This window comes from Alosa pseudoharengus, unplaced genomic scaffold (genome assembly GCF_046254945.1).
Source record: "Alosa pseudoharengus isolate Yale_2024_CS ecotype anadromous, Long Island Sound unplaced genomic scaffold, YU_APseudo_1.1 YU_APseudo_1.1_scf_3, whole genome shotgun sequence".
Classification (NCBI taxonomy): domain Eukaryota; kingdom Metazoa; phylum Chordata; class Actinopteri; order Clupeiformes; family Clupeidae; genus Alosa; species Alosa pseudoharengus.
In genome coordinates, this window is record NW_027468718.1 from 3,890,162 (window position 1) to 3,896,205 (window position 6,044).

Below are 6,044 nucleotides of genomic sequence, written 5' to 3' on the forward strand. Positions count from 1 at the left end.
TGTGTGTGTGTGTAGAGGTGGTGTGTGTAGGGGTGTGTGTGTAGAGGTGGTGTGTGTAGAGGTGGTGTTTGTGTGTGTGTAGAGGTGTGTCTGTAGAGGTGTGTGTGTGTAGAGGTGTGTGTGTGTAGAGGTGGTGTTTGTGTGTGTGTAGAGGTGTGTCTGTAGAGGTGTGTGTGTGTAGAGGTGGTGTGTGTGTGTAGTGGTGGTGTGTGTGTGTAGAGGTGGTGTGTGTGTAGGGGTGGTGTGTGTGTGTAGAGGTGGTGTGTGTGTGTAGAGGTGGTGTGTGTGTAGAGGTGGTGTGTGTAGAGGTGTGTGTGTAGAGGTGTGTGTGTGTGTGTGTAGAGGTGGTGTGTGTGTAGAGGTGGTGTGTGTAGAGGTGGTGTGTGTAGAGGTGGTGTGTGTGTAGAGGTGGTGTGTGTGTGTGTAGAGGTGGTGTGTGTAGGGGTGGTGTGTGTAGAGGTGGTGTGTGTAGAGGTGGTGTGTGTGTGTGTAGAGGTGGTGTGTGTAGGGGTGGTGTGTGTATAGAGGTGGTGTGTGTAGAGGTGGTGTGTGTGTGTGTGTAGAGGTGGTGTGTGTAGGGGTGGTGTGTGTAGAGGTGGTGTGTGTAGGGGTGGTGTGTGTGTGTGTAGAGGTGGTGTGTGTAGAGGTGGTGTGTGTGTAGGGGTGGTGTGTGTAGAGGTGGTGTGTGTAGAGGTGGTGTGTGTGTGTGTAGAGGTGGTGTGTGTAGAGGTGGTGTGTGTGTAGAGGTGGTGTGTGTAGAGGTGGTGTGTGTGTGTGTGTGTAGAGGTGGTGTGTGTAGGGGTGGTGTGTGTAGAGGTGGTGTGTGTAGAGGTGGTGTGTGTGTGTAGGGGTGGGGTGTGTAGAGGTGGTGTGTGTGTAGAGGTGGTGTGTGTAGAGGTGGTGTGTGTGTGTAGGGGTGGGGTGTGTAGAGGTGGTGTGTGTGTAGAGGTGGTCTGTGTAGGGGTGTGTGTGTGTGTGTAGAGGTGGTGTGTGTAGAGGTGTGTGTGTGTAGAGGTGGTGTGTGTAGAGGTGGTGTGTGTGTGTAGAGGTGGTGTGTGTGTGTAGGGGTGGGGTGTGTAGAGGTGGTGTGTGTGTAGAGGTGGTGTGTGTAGGGGTGTGTGTGTGTGTAGAGGTGGTGTGTGTAGAGGTGTGTGTGTAGAGGTGGTGTGTGTAGAGGTGTGTGTGTAGAGGTGGTGTGTGTAGAGGTGTGTGTAGAGGTAGTATGTGTAGGGGTGGTGTGTGTAGAGGTGTGTGTAGAGGTGGTGTGTGTAGAGGTGGTGTGTGTAGAGGTGTGTGTAGAGGTGGTGTGTGTAGAGGTGGTGTGTGTAGGGGTGGTGTGTGTAGGGGTGTGTAAGTTCCCCTGCCCTGTTAAAAACATAAAAATGTTATAACATGATTATAACTCAGTTAGGGTCATGACTCACCTGTTTTGTGTAATACACGTGTAATGACATGGTTATAATTGACCAAAACTGTTTGAGTCAGTGCTGCGCTTCTGTATGTGTTAATGAGTCAGTGATGCACTCCTGTATGTGTTAATGAGTCAGTGCTGCACTTCTGTATGTGTTAATGAGTCAGTGCTGCGCTTCTGTATGTGTTAATGAGTCAGTGATGCGCTCCTGTATGTGTTAATGAGTCAGTGTTCCTGTATGTGTTAATGAGTCAGTGCTGCGCTCCTGTATGCGTTAATATGTCAGTACTGTGCTCCTGTATGTGTTAATGAGTCAGTGCTGCGCTCCTGTATGTGTTAATGAGTCAGTGTTCCTGTATGTGTTAATGAGTCAGTGCTGCGCTCCTGTTTAATCGGAGATGTGCTGTAACTGTGTAATAACATATGTGTTAATGAGTCAGTGATGGGCTCCTGTATGTGCTGCAATTGCGTAATAGTGTATGTGTTCATGAGTCAGTGCTGCGCTCCTGTATGTGTTAATGAGTCAGTGCTGCGCTCCTGTATGTGTTCATGAGGCTCCTGTATGTGTTCATGAGTCAGTGCTGCGCTCCTGTATGTGTTCATGAGTCAGTGCTGCAAGACAAGGATGATGATGAGGAGGATGAGGATGATGCAGATGATGACGAAGCTACAAAGAGGCCTGTGTCGTGATGGGGTAGGGTTGAATGAGTGCGTGTGTGTGTGTGTGTGCGTGTGCGTGTGTGTGCGTGTGCGTGTGTGTCCGTGTGTGTGTGTGTGTGTGTGTTTCCGTGTGTGTCCGTGTGTGTGCGTGTGCGTGTGTGTGTGCTCCTTCAGCCTGCTCCCGTTTCCTCAGAGGGAGGTAATTTTGGACGCACCCCGAGAGAACAGTAAAATAGAGATAATTGTTATGATTCGGCAGTTGCTGTGGCAACCTGAGCAACAGCAGCAGCGCTAGCGATGACGAGCTTTGGAGCATTTACAGGCTCTCTCTTCAGCTACTCAGTCATCCTGGCTAATGTCAGAGCCGTACCGCTCTCTCTCTTCAGCTACTTAGTCATCCTGGCTAATGTCAGAGTCGTACTGCTCTCTCCTCCTGTGAGTTCCCTCTCTCCCTCTCTCAAGACGTCTTACACAGACCTGTTTTTATCCTTCTTCTTCCTCTCCCTCTCTCTGTCTCTGTCCATCTCTCCATCCCTTCCTCTCTCCCTCTCTGTATCTGTCCATCTCTCCATCCCTTCCTCTCTCCCTCTCTGTATCTCTCCATCTCTCCATCTCTCCATCCCTTCCTCTCTCCATCTCTCCATCCCTTCCTCTCTCCCTCTCTCCATCTCTCCATTTCTCCATCACTTCCTCTCTCTTTCTCGCCTTCTATCCAGACATCTTATGCAGACATGTTTTTGTCCTCACCCCTCACACACACACACACACACACACACACACACACACACACACACAAACACTTACTCTTCCTTCTAATGTGTCAGCACATGCATGCCCTATGACCTATGACACACACTCGTGTGGTTAGGTTCTGAATTGGAGAGTGTGTTACTGGTTGCAATGCGATCCCTTTCGTCCCTTGGCTGAACGTAGAAATAGTTATCTTTGGGTAGCACGAAATACAGGACAAGAATCACACACACACACACACACACACACACACACACACACACACTGAATCAAGAATAATAAAATTATTGTGGTAATGATATATTTTTGAAGTCACAGCAGAGACGTCTTTAAAAGTGTATGTGTGTGTGTGTGTGTGTGTGTGTGTGTGTGTGTGTGTGTGCGTGCGTGCTGTGTAATTGTGTGTGCTTGTGTGATTGTGTGTGTGTGTGTGGGCAATTGTGTGTGTGAATGCCCTGATGATTTTGAATGCCACCCCGGTATTGCCACGTCGCTGCCCGTCTGATTGCTTGCTTCAGATGCCACAGGGGTCGTTACCACGACGATTAACAGCTCGGCCTCAATCAGCTCCATGTTCACGACAACCAAGCTTATTATGGTCTTTGCTGGCCTGCCTGATGTGAGGATTATTTTCAGGTCACACGGCACCAGTTATTGGCTGTGATTGTGTTGTACGCCATGTGATTGGCTGGTTGGGCTATCAGGCTTGGAAGCCCTGTGATTGGCTGGTTGGGCTGTTTGGGCTGTCAGTCTGTGTTGTACGCCCTGTGATTGGCTATCAGGCTGTTGTATGCCCTGTGATTGGCTGGTTGGGCTATCAGGCTGTGTTGTACGCCCTGTGATTGGCTATCAGGCTGTGTTGTACGCCCTGTGATTGGCTATCAGGCTGTGTTGTACGCCCTGTGATTGGCTGGATGGGCTATCAGGCTGTGTTGTACGCCCTGTGATTGGCTGGTTGGGCTATCAGGCTGTGTTGTACGCCCTGTGATTGGCTGGTTGGGCTATCAGGCTGTGTTGTACGCCCTGTGATTGGCTATCAGGCTGTGTTGTACGCCCTGTGATTGGCTGGATGGGCTACACTGTAAGAAATTTTCCCGTAAAAAAACAGGAATCAACTGGCAGCAGAGTTTCCAGGAGATTCCTGTTATTTAACGGTGCCATGGTTTAACATTAAGTTAATGTAAAATAACAACATTAATTTCCTGTAAATTAACAGGAAACAACTGGCAGGATTTCCAGGAGCTTCCCGTTGTTTAACGGCAGACTACCATAACATTAAATTCCTGTATAACATAATTTTCATGTTGGGTAACAAGAAAAAAATGTGATCTTCGCGTTAGTTACACAACAGGTCTTTATTTTTTTACAATTACAGGAAACAAGTGCCATATATTGAGTTCATCCACTCTCAAATCAACATTTTAAAGATAAAAATCCATGTTTTCACATCAGTTATTTATTTGTAATTTAACAGATATTTTATTTCACAGCACTTACTTGACAGTCTAACAGTAAAGTAATCTTTTTGAAAGATGAAGGGACATGAAGCAAGATAGTAATTTTGGAAAATGTAGACTGACTATAATCGTATTTCAGGATCAGGGAATAAGACACAGAAGAATGATCATGGAAAATAAAAACATCGCATTAGGCTCGTGTATCATGTATGAATGTAAAATGTAGATACATAGTAGTATTTTGAAAATCGGATTTCAAAGAACAGGCAATAAGACACAGAGGAATTACAATGGAAAACAAAAACATTTCATTAGGCCCGTTTAAAATGTAGACACGCTATCTAGTTGTATTTTGAAAATCGTATTTCAAAAAACAAGGAATAAGGTACAAAAGAATTATCATGAAAAACAAAAACATCGCATTAGGCTCGTGTATCACGTATGAATGTAAAATGTAGACACGTGATCTAGTTGTATTTCAAAAATCGGGAATAAGGTACAAAAGAATTATCATGGAAAATAAAAACATCGCATTAGGCTTGTGTATCACATATGTATGTAAAATGTAGACATGTTATCTACAGTAGTACTATTTCAAAATCAAATAAGATACAGAATAATTATCACAGATAATTATCAATATCATTGCATCGCATTGGGCTTGTGTACATGTGAGAATGAATAAACTGACAGATTATGTCCAGAAGAATTTAAAGTACAGAGATGAGTATAAATGATAATCAGGGAGCAAATCAAGTAACATTCATGAGAAATCAAGTATAACATTCACTTTACTTATTAGTGATTGTTCTTAGGCTTCTTCTGGGCCTTTTTTCTGTGAGAGAGAGAAAGAGAGAGAGAAAGAGAGAGAGTTACAAAAACTGATAGGGTACACTAGGATTCATGTAGAGGAAAATTGTGCCAAAGTGAATGAATCGGATGTGAATTTGTAACGTTAACACACTTTCTCACAATGAAATTAACTGACATTTATTACTTACTGTAACTGCATTTATATTTGATTTAATCAGTTGTATGAAGTAGAAGTATAGTGTTCTGTGGTTATTACAGCAGTACTATGCATGATTGCTCTCTACAGAGGGTGTAATCCTGCATAGTAGTGCTTATAACTACATAGTAGACTACTACACAACCCCCCCAATACATACCACACATAAAACAAATTCTGGTTCGAAAGTGTGACATGAACTTACCTCTGGATGAATTCAAGGGTGCACGCTGCCTCCTCCTGATATTGCAGATTCAGAATGTAGAAGGTGGAGAAACATGTCGCAAGGCCTGTTAGAAATGTGGCGAGGTTGGACCCTTCACAAACGATTAAGAATTCAATGCTGACCATCCACTTTTGATGACTACCTTGTCGTTCACCTGAAATTTTTTTTTTATCATATTCAATTTAAGATATAGATCCACATGTCAACTATGATTAGATTCATTTTAGGATTTTGTCCAAACAAAATTCAATACAGAAAAAAAAACATTTAGTGTTCAAAAGTTGATTTAAATATGTATATGTTGATCATTATTACTCTAGTGAATGAAAACAAACATACCTAGTAATATCAGGCGAGGCGTCACAGGTAGGCTTGGAAGACTCAACATCAGCTACGGTCGCACATCCCTTAGCAAAAGAAAAGAAAGGCACTCAACAACTCTTCGTGATGTGTGTGTGTGTGTGAGTGAGAAAGTGAATGTAATCTCTGAGTGTGTGTGTGTGTATGTATGTAAGGAGTGAGTGAATGTGA

The 6,044-nt window shown here is 44.3% G+C and overlaps 1 long non-coding RNA gene across 1 annotated transcript in view; it reads right to left on the minus strand.

Moving 5' to 3' along the window:
• Positions 1 to 4,157: 4,157 nt before the first annotated feature.
• LOC143100042 (uncharacterized) overlaps positions 4,158 to 6,044 on the minus strand; it is a 3,120-nt gene continuing 1,233 nt past the window's right edge. Inside the window, exons 2-4 of the long non-coding RNA XR_012981809.1 lie at positions 5,853 to 5,920; positions 5,493 to 5,667; positions 4,158 to 5,113 (exon numbers count right to left, since the gene is read on the minus strand). This is a non-coding gene — a long non-coding RNA (uncharacterized LOC143100042). The remainder of the gene's footprint in view (positions 5,114 to 5,492; positions 5,668 to 5,852; positions 5,921 to 6,044) is intronic.